At 40.9% G+C, this 15,863-nt stretch overlaps 1 protein-coding gene across 6 annotated transcripts in view; it reads left to right on the forward strand.

Annotated features, from left to right (window-relative positions):
• The window catches only part of LOC134530542 (transient receptor potential cation channel trpm), a 435,446-nt gene that overhangs the window by 50,404 nt on the left and 369,179 nt on the right, over window positions 1-15,863 (forward strand). The window contains exon 1 of one of the 6 annotated variants that reach the window (XM_063365458.1): window positions 15,303-15,480. The exons of 4 other annotated variants lie outside the window; for them this stretch is intronic. The gene's annotated coding sequence lies outside the window, so the exon portion shown is untranslated. Of the gene's footprint in view, window positions 1-15,302; window positions 15,481-15,863 lie in introns of those variants that run through there. One more of the 6 variants, XM_063365453.1, reaches the window with a different exon arrangement.

Consider the following 15,863-nt stretch of genomic DNA (forward strand, 5'->3'; position numbering starts at 1 on the left):
TAGCACCACATGTCGAGTTTAAAGTTGGTCCTGGCTCTCCGAGTCCATGGAAATCTGGTTCAAACGCACAGTACATGACACTGGAAGGAGTATGGAAGGAAGGTAAAGGAGATAAGGAACTCTTTCTTGGCTTAACCTCCAATCCAGCATAACCTATCAAAATATCAGACACCTAGGGTCATCTCTGGTTAACAAACAAAATCTAAATCTTTATAATCAATACACCAATGTGCCCAAATAATTAGTCGTAACTTACTTTGTTTTAAAAACATAGCTAATTCTTCATTAAACAACAAATACCATTTTGAAATAATTACAAACCGCGATAATAATAAACAATTAGGATGAGTCCATCAATCAAAGAAAATTTACCTCATGGTTCGATAAGTGTGATGTTTACAAGAAATTCATCATCAGTGTTACTAGACAATTTGGCCTTTATTACATTTTCATTACGTAATCGTTCTCGTAAGTCCATAGCCTCTCCACTCGTGGAGGCCTCAACAGGCGTGACTGGGGACGATATCTTCAAATTTTTCTGTGCACTTCGTTTAAGTTGAATACACTTCCAGATAAGAAAAGCCAACATACCAATTACAATTCCCAATATAAAAACCATAACAGTAAGTTCAGCATTTAACATAGTGGTCTCATCCAGTGCAGCTACACGTGGGAACGTTCCAATACCCACAAGGTATGGATTTATAATAATAACCAAAAATAGGGTACCCCCTATCACAAATAATGCAATACTCTGAACATGTCTGACCATGAAACTCAATACTTCAACCGGTTTATTCAAAGAAATGGGGTCCAATCTAGTGAACCGAGAAACCGTGAAATTCAAATGAGGAATGGCAGAGGGCCAGTCCTCATCTAAACAATCCTCCAACGAGGGGAAAACTGTGTGGCTGGAAGCAGTCCGTGGAAAAATCTTTAATTTCTTTAACCTGGTCCAGGCTGCTGGGATCACATGAAGTAGTTGAAACTTAGACTTAGCTCTATAGTCACAAGGGTACAATTCATTAATTTTCAATTCACTATTCAAATACAATCGACAGTCACATGGAACTTCTATGTCCACAGCACCTGGTCGTTCTTCATCATCTATAATCAAAGTTTGGTTAGGATTCTTGGCACACTGTAACTCCACCTTGCCCCTAAGGTGAGTCAAAAAATAGCGTTCCGGCCCAGCCTGCGTGATCATGAGGTGAGTTCCGGAACGGCATTGAAAAGTACAAAGTTCTGCAAGTCTTTCGATTGTAACCCCCTGAAACAAAGCTTTGGGGCACAATGCACTTCCCATGGTGTCTCCTGAAAATCTAGGCACAAAACACAAATTCTCCTCCAAAGGCCGGCAGTCCAACAAATTACGTCCTTGGATCGTCACTAGGTGGTTACCATCCACCGCTAAAAAGTTTGGTTCATGTTCTAGGTGACATGTATTATTCTTCCAATGAAAAGGTATACCAACAAACTGAAACAACTTCCAATTAGAGCTATAGCGTACAATAGGGATTTTAACTGACACATACAGACTTTCTTTAAACGCATTACATCTACAAATAGGCAAATGGAAATAAGCCTGAACTTGGGTACTACTAATTGCTAATTTATAACCATCTTTGTTAAACATGTCGATGGGAAAAAAAGTAAAGCACCGTACGACGTAGTAAAACGACGTAATACCCTATCGTCAGTAGGTTGGTCAGAGATGTTACGATCTCGTAGAGACGTTAGGACGACGGTTAGCGACTGTTCGGTCGGCCAAGTTGGCAGCGTGGTTTTTGGTCGCGGTGGTGGTCGTCCCCCCCAGCTCGCAAGGCACAGGCGCGGAAACCAGAGACGAGCGGTCTGACCAGTAATCTCGTCTAGACGGGCGGCTCTCGGCCAGACCCGTCGGCGACCTTCCCTCCCCGGGGCCGTCTGCCCTCTCCCTCCGCGAGACACAGGCACAACCACCGCCCGTGGCTCTTGTATGTAGGCTCCAGGCACCGCCCGAAATATCACACAATACACAGCTAGTACTGTACATACGGGTCGTTACCACAACGCCGAAATACCATAACGCCGAATGTCAAAATTGACCACAACGCCGACAGCTAGAAAACTGCTGTGTACCACAACCCCGAAGTAACAACTGAATGAATTTGTGTATGAACCTTAACGCCGAAATACCACAATCAAACCTAACCTTACCTAACCTAACCTAACCTAGCATAATAAAACCTAACCTAACCTAGCCTAACCTAACCTAACCTTTGTGGCAGTCCTGCAATGGCGTATTTCGGCGTTGTGGTAATTCGGCGTTGTGGTACACAGCAGTTTTCTAGCTGTCGGCGTTGTGGTCAATTTGGCATTTCGGCGTTGTGGTGCGTCCCCGTACATACTGGCTGAATTCCACCCTACAAACTTCGACTGCAGGTTCACCGCTACAAAATAATTTGAAAAACCTCTGTATGACTTAAGGTATGAAGTGCTCCCAAGGCTAGCATACGTCTTTGAAGATTAGCCAAACAATTTTTTTTTTAAATTTAAATACTAGAGAAAGTATTTAAGATGGAACACTGTGTTTTATCGAATGATGTCCTACAACCACCGCGAATTTTGTAGCTGTAGAAAAATTATTTCATTGATATAATTTGCATATTTTTGTGACGTGTAACTATTCCAGATATATTTTCTCTAGTATTTTCAAATTCAACTTGAAAGACGTTTACCAGACGTAGGAAGCGCTTTAAACCACAAGTCGTATCAGACTTTCAGCTTACTTTGTCGTGATGAACCTGCAGTTGAAGTTTGTCGAACGCTCATGTATTTTGAAGTCTACAAAAAATTCGTGAGAAAATATTGAAAAGGCAAATAATGTAAGTTTACGATTGGCTAAGGTGTGAGTAGCATTTATTTATGAACGAACATACATCTTCCCAAAATAAAAAGAGATCCTTTTAAAGCAACCCTATCCCTTCATAAAAAAACTTTAGTCAAGGCACTGACCGTGATTGTAAAATAAGTCTGAAACATTTTTTACTCGTGTAGCGACGGTCGTTTTTGTCAGTACTGTACTATACTGTTGAAACCGGAACGCGCTAGTCTCAAGGGTCGCGCTGGTACAGAGACATTTCACTCTTTCGTGCTCCCAAATATTTTGGAGATGTGCCTAATCGGGTGTGGTGGGGGAGGGGGGTGGCTGGGACGGCTGGAATAGCCATCCCCCAGACAATTTTAAGATGAAACTATTTGTACAACTTTTTAAATCTAACCTTGAACTTAAAATTCATTGAATGTTTTGGTAATTTATCTTAATAATTCTGATATTATTTCGTAATAAATTATACTATCGAGTTATTTTTTATAAATGATAATGGTGTAATTCTGGTAAAGTTGTGTTTATTACATGAGACAATTCAATTTTTTATAGTAAGACACGAAAACTCAATTGAAATCTATAAAAGTATTTACTGGCACTTTGAATTAAAATATAATAACTATTGATTACTCCCATTTTTCCCCCTCAATAATGTCATATTTTTCACAGAGAACTAGACACACAAGGAAAATAAACGCTAGGTAACTCTACCCTGCGCTGGTAGAGTGAGTGGTCAATTCACTCTGAGCTCCCACCAGCGTGATTCCTCAGCGCGGTCGAGCCCGCAAGTGGGATACGTGGCGGACGTTGCCGTGTTCCCCCCCCCCCCCTCAACACCTCAGCGCCTCTGAAGCCCTCGATGGACCACAGTTAAGCTTCAGTTCATTCATCAATCTTACACCTCTGACTACATATTTGAACAAGTAGTTTGATTCCTTAATGCCTTACGGTCTGAAATAAAACACACAGCAGTAACAGCTTAAAAGTGATCAGATTATCTTAAATGCGCTATAGTACCACATAAAATTAATGGCTGTGCACTTAAAAAGGTTTATAAACACAATTTATATCACTAATAGGCCTATTCGCAATGTAAATGTTTTAACGATATGTAACAATATTCAATATCAATCACTAAAGTATAAGATTTAAAAGCACATGTTTACTTTTCATTTTTACGTAGTCTTTATGTCGTATGTAGCCTTTTTTGCATCCTGTGAAAAACTCGTTGCGTAGTGCGCGCGTAACATAAAAATTCACACATTTTTTTTCCAAAACGCGCTTAATGCGTATATCTTCAAAATCCTTTATAACTGAAAGGAATTTGAGTTCGCAACAAATAAAAAAAACAGCTTCAAAATAAAGCAGTAAAATAAACAGTCAAATGGCATTCACGTGGAGCATTTTGAACAGTTTCATATTCAGATAGTGTCACCCCGGGTCGCGCCAGCGATTGCTGCTGCCAGTAATAATTATTACAAAGTGCGATAAGAGATCGGTGCTTATAAATGGGTAGAGATTTGTTCTCGAAGCTGGTGTCAGAAGGTTTTAATCAAGGCTAACTAAGTCTCACCCGCCGTCCGTAGATTTAAAATTGCCATGTTTTTTTCCTTCCCCTTTTTAAGTGTAAGTACCATGGATAAGTCACTACAAAAGTACTCAGTTATATGTTTTCTCGCAATATATTATTTCATCACAAAATGACAATGTTTTGATTAAAAATGTATGTTTTATTGTGTGATGATCACACGGTAGAGGGTAATTTGAGTGTTTAATTGAACAGGAACTACATACATGTCTACGGCCAGTGTTTTTAATTTTTTTTTTGTTTTCAAAATAATTCTTCACTGAATTTATTTTTTATTATTGCGGAGACCCCGTGGTTGGCCGACGTCGAAGCGTAAAGGCAGAAGTTGGTTCGGGGGGGGGGGGGGGGGTTGGAGTAGTCGAGAGACGTCGGTGGAGAGATTAAACCCAGTCGGGCAGACACGTCGCTCGAGTCGAGAGGCGCTGCTGTTTCGCGTTCAACGCTTTGTTACGTAACGAGGGCAATGGACTTCCACTTTGACCCCCCCCCCTCCTCCTCTTTCCTCCACGTCAACCCCTCGGCGTGGCGGCCTCACGTTTCTGCAGCGCCCTCGCCCCTGCAGCACTTGGCGCGCCGAGCTCCTCTTCCCTCGCCTTGTTAGTGACCGCACATCGCCAGAGGTCGCGAGGCTGCCCAGCCCGACTGTAGCCGGGGGCCACACAGACAACTTATACGTCATGCTCGCTGTGTTCGCCGCGCCAGGCGGTCAGACAGGACGGTCTAGTTTCCAATGGTCGGAGACATGCATGCCGTGGTATTCGATGGATGATTCCGACGATGATGATATTCTGCCGGCGCCCACAGTATATATGAACGTAAAAATAAATGGGTTCATGAATTTAATACAAAAAACAAAAGAACTTAATAATTTCATCTGATAACGCAGTTGCTAATGGGGCGAAACTAAATTTATGGCTTATTTCAGGATAAATTCAACTAAGTTTGATAGCATCCCCCTGGAAAAAAAATTCCCAGGAATCGACCTGCATATCCTGCCTCCTATAATCCTTCCATCGATTTATTCCATAAACATGGATATTTTCGTAATCTTTCAATTAACTTTTCCGTCGAATTGACCGTTTAAAGCACAATACTGAAATAAATTAAACTTCATAAAAGGCAAATGCAAAAGTTCTGCACAATTCCGCGTGAAAACAGATATTTTTTTTGTTTATCTGCGCATGCGCGAAGTCAGCGACGTTTTAGAAAAATAGCCGAGAACCAAACACCTGGCTACGTCGCCAACATAGCGAACATAACGAACACAGCTTTGTGTGGCCAATGACACCCGAGATGCAGCTGGCTGTATTTAGCTCGCGTGGCGAACATCGCGAACATAGCGAGCATAGTGCCCTGTGTGGCCGTAGCTTAAGGCCGGTATTCCAAGACAGGAAAATAAAAGTTAAAATGTTGAATATGCTATACCTATTCCCTGACCGTATTCATAGTGCATGATAGGACACGCCCAATCCTTTATCTTTAGGGAAAGGATTTCGGTGTCCCATCCGTGATCTATCTGTTGCGCAAATTCCGCGCATGCGCAGAGTTCACTTTTTCGTTGATTTCTTCCAGATGGCGAACCCGCGTCTGATGCCATTGGCTCGTATATATACAATTTTGAGAATATCGGGAGACGTACCAAACGTAGGATTGGTGTGCTAAATGAAACTTTGTAGCAGCGAAATCATCCAGGAACACATTTAGTACATTTAGTGCTCATAACAAGAAATAATCACAACTTAAAAAGTACTTGAGAAAATAAGAAATACGGATACTTTTTTTTTGCAATGGTGCTGCTATCTCTTGGTTGTTTTTCCGTAACGATTGTATCGATGGTTTCGAAACGTCCGCTAAAATGCGTTGAAACCAGTTCCTAACCTCGCGCAGGGTGCCGTTAATTAAAACAGTTGCCGAGTGGCTTCCTTGCTGGGATTCGGTTTGGACACGTTCTGGAATACAACCCGCGAGACAGGTCAGATTTTTATCCTAAGATGGCAGTGCTTATTCGCTTTCTTACCCGAACGTCTTAGCAATGCCGGCCTAAAGGTTCGTCTACAATTGTAGTGTCCAAATTGTATCCGACTAACACTCATCGCTGATTGCTCCACGTGACCCTCTGACGTCATGCATGTTTCGGGTAATGGTCCGAATCTCCCTGGTGAGAATACACTGGTCAACTTGAACTTTTTTCCCAATATGTTTCCTTTGACTGCACAGAAGAAGAACATCGTGATATTTGCTGTTTACGAATCCCGTTTCAAAAAAGGTAAACAGAAATTAACGGACGGTGAGGTAGGAAGCCAAGAAGATCGTGGCGAAATATTGATCAGTGCTGTCAGTTTGCGATGGGCGCGATTTTCAGAGGCCGACACACATTCATTTTTGCAGTTTGCGTATGCATTTTGCCTTACAGAATAAATAAGTATTATTTGTTGAACACCCACAACTTTCACAATTTAAAATAATATTCAAAACTTAGCTACGTACTCATTTACAATGCTAGAAAATATTCAACAAAAACCAATAGAAAAAATATCCCTTTCGGCACAGTCTACAGTCGGAGGTATATTTCGAGGTACATTTTTATTTTGGAAATGTTTTGGAAACTTCTATAAACTCCTGGAACATCTAAAAACATAATGTGCATCACGACCTATAAGTTCGCCAATATACAAAAAATGAATTAACATTTTCTCATATTCCATGCAGCAAAAATAAATTGAATGTTTTAACTTACTGCATCCAATATTGAATATCTTAACGAATTTCATATTATGCCTACTGAGGTTTAAGGTAATAAATATTAAGATGGTTATTAATAAATTCTGACGAATTTAATACTATGGATATTATATGTGTAGGTGTATATATATATATATATATATATATATATATATAAATTCCAACTCCAATTCCAATAATGGGTTGTCTTATCAAAAATCGTTTTAGACAAAAGTTTTAGATAAAAAAAATAAATAATATTTACAAACAATTTGAACGGATTTTATAGTGTACGCACTAAGGAAAATGTTTTTTTTTTTTTTTTTAAATCCTACCCATTATTTTTTCAACCCCTTGAACCAATTGTTCGTGTAAACAAATATTTTTTTCCGGGCAAAACTTATAGATAAAAATTATAAGATTAATACATTATTTGTACGATTTCGATGTTGTGCCTACGAAGGGAAGTATGATTTTTGTTTGTCCGCTAACCCTTGTTATTTCAACCCCTTGCAGTTATGGTTGGTGTATAATAAACATTTTCAAACAAAACATTTTGGTACTACTCCTGCGAATTGTAATACGTTTAAACGGATGTGATATTATCATATCATGGGAGGGAGTTACAGCGATTTTCCTGTTTGTCAAGAAACCTTCCCCATTTCTACCCTTTTGGTCGGATATTGCCCATTAACGAACTCGACCGAGATTTTCCACACTAGATTTTATGTATCAGTTCGGAAGTGATTTGTGGCAAATTGCGACAGTTATCGTGTCCTCAAAATTGTGATACATATATATATATACACATATATATACACACACACATACAGTGTATACTCTTTATAACGTCACTCGATTTAACGACAAACTCCTTAAAGCGTCGAAATTGCTTGACTTTGATTCGTTTATCTTGTTTTCTATACAATAATTAACTCTATATAGCGTCACGCTCACTCTATTTAACGACAACAATACGGCTTTATAACTCATTAAGCAGTACTTTCTAAGTTGCCGAAGTTGATAAGAACTGCAGCTGTGTACGTTCTTTTGTTTGCTGTTTTGTTGTTGTATTATCTACCACGTGTTTACTTCGACTGACGTACCGGAGATTCTAAGAAATTTTGTCTTTTGTTTTTGTATGATGAACTTGCACATGTTTTCCTCGGTCACTAGACTTTTGTCAAGTTGTTACACGTTATAATTTTCGCAGTTGCTTACAGACTTTCGAACTGTAAACATGGCGAGTAAACGAAAATCTTTGTGTATTGACGAAAAAGGTTTTATTAAGCACTTGATGCAGCGAAACTATTAAAAAAATACTTTTTTTATAATCAAGGTGATCCGGCAGTATCTCAAGATATCAGTAAAATACACAAGAAAATACAATTAAAATATTGGAGCAACAAAAAACATCAGACGAAAATAACATACTATATGCAATGAGTGTTGTTATTTGTATGAATATTAATGTTCGTGTGTAAAATGTGTACTATATTAGTAAATACATATTAAAATAGAATAGTAAAATAATATCTTTTATTTATCTCCATTTAACGACTACTCTCTATAACGCCGAAATATGCTCAGTCCGTTAAGTGTCGTTATATAGAGATTCCAATGTGTGTGTGTATACATAGGTATATATATACAGAAAATGCCATCGTCAACTCAAAAGTTTATATATATATTTAAACTTTTGAGTTGACGATGGTTTTTGTGTCTATGGACCATGAAACGATAAACTATAAAAACCAATTTGCTGAAAGTCACACCATTGGCTACAATAGATAGAATATCTTGGAAATCTACCTAAAAATTTATTTTCGAGCTCAAGTGACTACTTTAAAAATTGGTAGTTTCGGACATCGGATATTGTAATTGAAGACAATGCTGTTTTCCGTGCGACATTCTGACGTCATTCACATTAGGATAAGGACACAGACCGCCCTCAGGTTAGGACTGATTGTGGACGGGCCTTTAAAATTAACTGCTGCCTGCACTTCCCTATACCACATGCAATACCGTGTTTCGAATGTTTGTTTCATTCTTTAAAACGTCTGTGAAAACACCCGTTTTAGGGTTTTTTCAATGTTGAATAGATACACGTTAAAGACGAAATCTTGAAACTAAACTTGTATTGACAAGTGCAATAGAGCTTTAAGTGCTATTCGTCACCTAGCCATCTTTAAAACCTCAACATTTGTTTCTATCAGTGAGAAATAGTTTATAAGTTTATTTTTGGTTTTGGCTATGGTGTTCGAGGAGGGGAGAAGGTTGTAAGAGAGACTCAGAGAAAGAAAGATATAAAGAGAGAAATAGCGGAACTTTTTCACAAAGCACTTCCTTATCGTGTAAAAATAACTAAGGAAAAAAACTTCAGAAAAGAAGAGTAGACAAAACACGTCTTCGCAAGGAAGTTTATTCACTTCTCTGCTGCCTTTTAAACGCGAAGGCAGTTTCGACGTCGTGGTTAAGGGAAGTGCAAGTAGATCTGCTGGCTCTCTCGGCAACAGTGAAAGATGAAAGAAGCGCCCCCTCCTCCCCCCCCCCCCCAAACTATAGTGTGGGCTCGCAAGCTGTAAAACAATCTCCGCGCGGAAGTGCCTCTGACTTGGAAAAGTTTCCCCTGTAATTGCTCAATAATTCATCCCGCCTGCCGGCCTGGAGGCTCTGGAGACCCTGGAAGCCCTGGAGGCCCTGGAAGCGAGGCTGCCGGGAGGGTGGGGACCAAGGGAGAGGGGAAGGGAAGAGCGCTAACTATGATTTACAGCCAGACAGCTCGTCGCGAACCTGTGGGTGGACTCATCTGCTCGCAGCCGCAATTACCGTCACTTGCCCCCCGGCTAGCTGCTCCTTTACTTATTCAGACGTTATTAAAAAAACAGTCACCTGGGATTCCGTCACCTTCGGTATGCGCTCATATAAAAGCATGGACGTAGATCTCGGGGGAGGGGGAGGGGGAGGGGTCAGGGCTCCCCACTTGGAATTAAGAAGATCTCAACTTCGGGGAGGGCCTGCATGCGCTTGCGAAATCGTGCTTGTGAAACGGGGTTGATATACGTAAACCTCAAAACTATGTATATTTTTAGGTTTTCCTCTTATTGCATGCATATAGGCCAACATATGGGCAGTATACAACCTACAAGCACGCCATTCAGAGATGGTTCATGTCGGTTAAAATCCACGCACAAAACTCTCGGGCCATGCGGATTTCCCCCCCCCCCCCCCCCCCCCCCCCCGTTTCCATTCCTGATCATCCTTACCGACGGCGGAGAATTTCCGCGGGCCCCCCTCGAGAATCCTACACATTTTCGCACCTTTAATCTAAGGGAGGCATCTTTGTCAAGCGTAATTCTGTTTGAGATTTGGTGTGCAGAGAAAATGGTTCGTGAAAGCTTCTGAATATGTCTTCATTTTCTTGATACAAATTCGTTGAAAAAATAGGAGTTCTAGTTCGCACAACTACGTAGGGAAATTCTTAAAAACGACAGAACCTCCCAGTTTTCAGTGGGCTTCGAATATCATGTACCGCTCAGTTGTGAGTCATGCAAGAGGTCGGCCCATGCCCTCGCCGCAGAGTGTGAAGACCCCGAGCAGCTTCTGAATTCACTGAGCTCACCTGTTGACAACCTGGCACGAGTTGCTGTATCTCGCAGACATCTCTCGATGAAGGGGTCTCGTTGGTATGGTGGCTAACGACTCCCGCTCATGTTACGATCCCAACCACTCAGCATAAGTCACATGTATGAGCATCCAGCTGGTAGCCAAGTAGTTCGTAGTCCGCTGTATTATTGGAGGTGACATGGTTGGTTTGTAGTGTCAGGCTAATTAAGTGCGCCAGATTCTGGTACTATTTGTTAGTTCAGTGTGAGTATGAAACGGGTTCTGCAATGCACTGTAATATTTTTAACTGGCATTATATTAGGAGCATAAATAAACCAAGCGAAAAGAACATACATATGCCGGTATATGTCATTCAAACTATAGAGCTGACATTCAGATTTCTCCGTCTTACAAACAAAATGGAATTTCAGAGAGTATCAATCTTTTTTTTTTACTGAGTATTTAGTAATATCGCTGCTTCTCATTGGCGAAACAAAGGATGCAGCAAAATCAATATAAACAAGGAAAAATGAGTAAATTACTGAAACATTAAGAAGTATTTCACTGATTCCGTGAAGCATTTTTAATATCTGAGCGTTAGAGTGTGGAATACTTGAAAATCAAACGGAAAAAAAAGTTTAACTGAACACGAAGAGCGAAGTGGACGAATATTGGAATAGTAAGATCATGGAGAACTGCAATTACGTATTAAGATGTTAGTACATTTAACCACCCACACCAATAGTAATGTAACTGCTCTCATGTGTGAGTACAGAAAATATTTGTGTTAGCTTGTGCACCTATGTTAATTTTACTCCAAAAACATTACTAGCATCATTATTTTTTTCTTGAAAATTCAAACAAAGGGTTTAATTATTAACCAACAGGTATTCTTGAATGTTTTTTCGCAAACACGTATTACTAATATCTCTAGAGCAGTTTTGGAATCACGTAGTTTTTCCTGAAGCTCTACACACTGTATGTGTGCCCGGGCCTGAAGAAGTGAAATACTTTGTCGGGCGCAACTGACAGATTTATAGCCTTTCGTCAGCCAGGTTGGAAACGCCTTGTCCCCGGATAGTGCGAAGTGCAAACACCTGCGTGAAATGGAACTCCAGGCTTGATTTGCAACCGCGACAACATGGCAACGCTGGAGTGGCGTATTTAGAGCCGTCGCGCATGTGCGGTGGACGAGTCGGGTGTGTGGACGATATACGGTCGGAAACTTACCGAGCCGCTTCCCCGTAACTCTTCTCTTCCCCCCCCCCCCCCATTACCCTCTCCCCCCTTCGTGCACGTCACACTCTCTGTTTAACCGCGTCTGGTCGCGACAGTTATTTATGCTGATCGGGTTGCGTGATGCGAATATTCTCCATGCGTAAGCTTGGAAAACGAGTTTCGAAACGCTTCTTAACCGCCAAGCCTGGCAATGTCTTGAAAATTGTTTAGTTCCCCCCCCCCCCCCCTTAAATGGTTTTTACGTTAAATTTTATTTTAAAATGGTGTTTTAGAATTATATTTTCAAGTTTATAAATTTGTTTTATACGACCTAGCAAGTTTAAAACACATTAATTACGCTAGAATATTTGAAAAAAAAATATAGGTATACATTTTTACAAATAATATTTACACTATGTAACTCTTCAAAATAAAGAACAGAAATCAGAATTTTAAATTATTGTAAAAGGGTTGTACTTATGTTGTAATTTGGACTACCCAAGGGTAGTTTAGCCCGGGTAACGCAGGATACTTAAGCTAGTTTGTATATAAAAGTAAAGCTTTTTAGAAGATAGATTGTTGCGACTCAGTTTTTGTTATTGTTTTGGTTGAATATGAAATTGATGTGAACTCGAATTCTATTTGCGAAGGGATCGCCCTCTGGGGAGGAGATATGTGATTACATGCTGGCATTAAGCAAATATCTTTCAAGAAGAAACCTGTTTCCCTCATCACCTGCCAGCTTGAGAAGTGTGCAGTGTTGCTTTTCAATTGCATCGCCACAGAGGTTGGTTTCCAAAGCGTGGGCGATACCGCGATTGGCGCGCTGCAGGCAGAAGGCAGTCCCTTGTCTGGCCACTTGATGGGGAATCGTAGGTTTAAAACGGTTTCTCCAGAACGTCTATATTGTTACGAAAGCGAGAGCCCAGACCTCGATGCCAGGTTCGGAGCCGGCTGGCAGCCCTGCATGGCCACGTGCGGTCCGCTGACGTAAGGCATGCCACGCGCGCCTGGCCGGATTAAAAGGGTCGTCGCTACCCCCCCTCCCCTCTCTGCTACCAGCGCAACGTCTTGCCTCGGCACCGTTATCTATCGCTGAGCGGTCTTGGGAATTCCGCGGGCCGCCGCGCGGAGTGGCGATAATGGACGCCACCCTTCTCGACTGTTCGGGCGTCGGGTCGGCTCGGGATGACGCGACTCGTCACAGCGGCTCTCGTCGGTTCGATAAAGGTGCCCAGACACTTAAGCGGCGACGACCGCCTCCGCGAGAGTGTTTGGGCGACAGAGTCTCGCGACGGCGAGGACCGGCGAGTGCCGCGTGAATGCCGTGACGAGTTCCGAGAGCGAAGGGAAGTGCGACATCGGCGGAAGAAGGTGAGAGACATCCCTTGAGAGTGGCGCGACGCGCAGTTCGACTGGATCGAGGGGATGCGGCGACTGAGTGACGCAAGACTGTGTGTGTATGGACAGGCGCGGAGTAAAGGGCGAACCACTGTTGAGTCTAGCTCCAGTGAGGAATGTAAACTGTGGACTGAACAGACATTGAGTCAATTGAGGATAAACATTTTTAAGTGCCAGTGATTTGTGTTCGGAAATTATTAAATACATTTATTTATTATTAATGTAAATACTAGTAATTAATAAAACTGTAATTGAAAAATTTAATTGGGCTGTCCCTTACGAACCCAGTTCTACCCACATCATAAAATCGTTTTTTTTCCTTCAGATAAAATTTTCGTACATAACGTGTTTGCTGCATTTTTTATAACATAAATAATCGTAAATCTAAATATTGTCGGGGAAAAAATCGCTAAGTATTTTATCTTACATTTTTAATATTCAGAAAAATATAAAAAGTGGCGTGAAAAACAAGCTGTAAGATATTCAAATATTTAGATTCTACTAGAATTTTTCATTTTAAAGTAAATATTTAACAAAAGTCAGCAGTTGCATGTGCCTTAATTCACTAGAATAAGAAATATTTCACATTTTCAGCTAGCTACTACTTCTGGCCACGATCAGGTCCACATGCGCCATGTCTTGCCCGCAGTCACCTGCCGTGTTGCCGATACTTCTGATCCACCCCAGGTCGGCAAATAGTCAGAGTGGTGCAGAGTACAGTGTAAACGACATGAAGGTAACCAAGAACAAAACTAGTGTATCTTTTCCAGAACGACAAAAAAAAAAAATCAGTCCAGAGACGCGCATGACTGTGGTGCGAAAAGCAAAAAGTCTGGAAGAGAAAGTATACCTTTTTTTCAATTTTAATATTTTTTTTCATCTCCCTTGAACATGTCTTTGGCATATATATATATATATATATATATATATATATATATATATATAGCACCATAATGTGGTTATTAAAACTTTAAATTTTTATGTTTGAAAACTGGCCAAGTGAAGCTTTGCAGACTAAACTATTCTACATTAAAGAAATACGTAGATTTTTTAACTAAATAAAATTGTGGTAAAATGTTTACTTCCACAGCAGAAAAATGTGTCTACAGCCCGCTGGTGGCGCTGCCTCGCGGATTCCAAATCTCTGCAGGAACGTAATTATAGCATCATGGAGGGAGGTACAGAAGTGCGACTCTTACAATGGAAACTGAAACCATGTTTTGCGTGACGTGTGTCGCTACCTGTTGGTTGGGCTCTTAACAACTACAAAAAAAAAAAATAAAAATAACGAACTCGGACGGAAAATTCATATCCAGAATATTATCTACTACCTACTTAACTAATTTTAAAACACGTGATTTAAACTTTGCGAAAAACACTTAATACTGTTTCGTAATAAATAAAAAAAAGCATGTTCTATGTACATGTAGGAGATGCAAAATTTCTTGTATGCCACACCACAAAATGTGTGTCTGTTATATAATAAAGTGAATTAATTTACACAGGTTTGTTTACCTGGTAATGGCTTATGAATTACTTCTCACGATTAATGTAGCTGTGTTAGTAATATATTATGAAAGCTGCCATCTAGCGGGTGGGCCCGAAACTACATCAAAAATGAGGTCTCAGTCTGTGCAATTAGAGTTTTCCCCCCATACCCACCTTGTTCAATGATTCTAGCGACTCGAGTGCGCAGCGGTGTGGTGCGTGCTGCGTCGGGGGGATTCGAGTGACGCAAGAGGGGGGTATTGGTAGAATCAGGTTGGAGGGGGGGGGGGAACTGGTGGGAGGGGGTTTGAGGAGCTAGTCTTCCACATTGTTGACTCCCACCACCCCTCCCGGGCTCTGACGAGGCACACACTGCGTGCCGATATAGGCCGGCCGGCGCCCGCTCCCGCGGAGTCAGTTCCGCGGCGGTCGCCTCTCTCGCCTCTCGCCTCTCGCCTCTCGCCACTCGCCTCTCGCCAATCAGCGCGCGCCGTTCCTTCGTCTCGCGCGCGTGTTCCGAGGTCGGTGTCGACTCCGTGCGACAGCGGTGGGCAGACAACATCTCTTTCTTCTGGATCTTAAATAGCAAGTAAAACAGTCCCTCGCTCACCAGAATAATCCTCCAAACTTGTTTCATTTAAGTTTTTCTATCTATTCTTGGTTATCCCAACACTAATTTAACTTACCTTCATTGGCACTTTTAAGAAGTTTTATAGCCTGATAATATAAATAAATTAATTTCCATTTTAACTAAATTAAAGCCTCAGAGATAGTGTTGTACATTTGTCAACGTTTTACTTGATTTTAAATTAACAATATTTATTTTAAGTAAAAATGTATGACAACACTTAATTTTTTAAAAGGTTTTTTTTTCTTCTAATTACCAACACTATAAAATTCATTAGATTGTGGACCGTCATTCATTTGGAAATACAAAAATAAGTTTATAAACCGTTACACAAAAGGTTATTT

This window comes from Bacillus rossius, chromosome 3, assembly GCF_032445375.1.
Source record: "Bacillus rossius redtenbacheri isolate Brsri chromosome 3, Brsri_v3, whole genome shotgun sequence".
Classification (NCBI taxonomy): Eukaryota; Metazoa; Arthropoda; class Insecta; order Phasmatodea; family Bacillidae; genus Bacillus; species Bacillus rossius.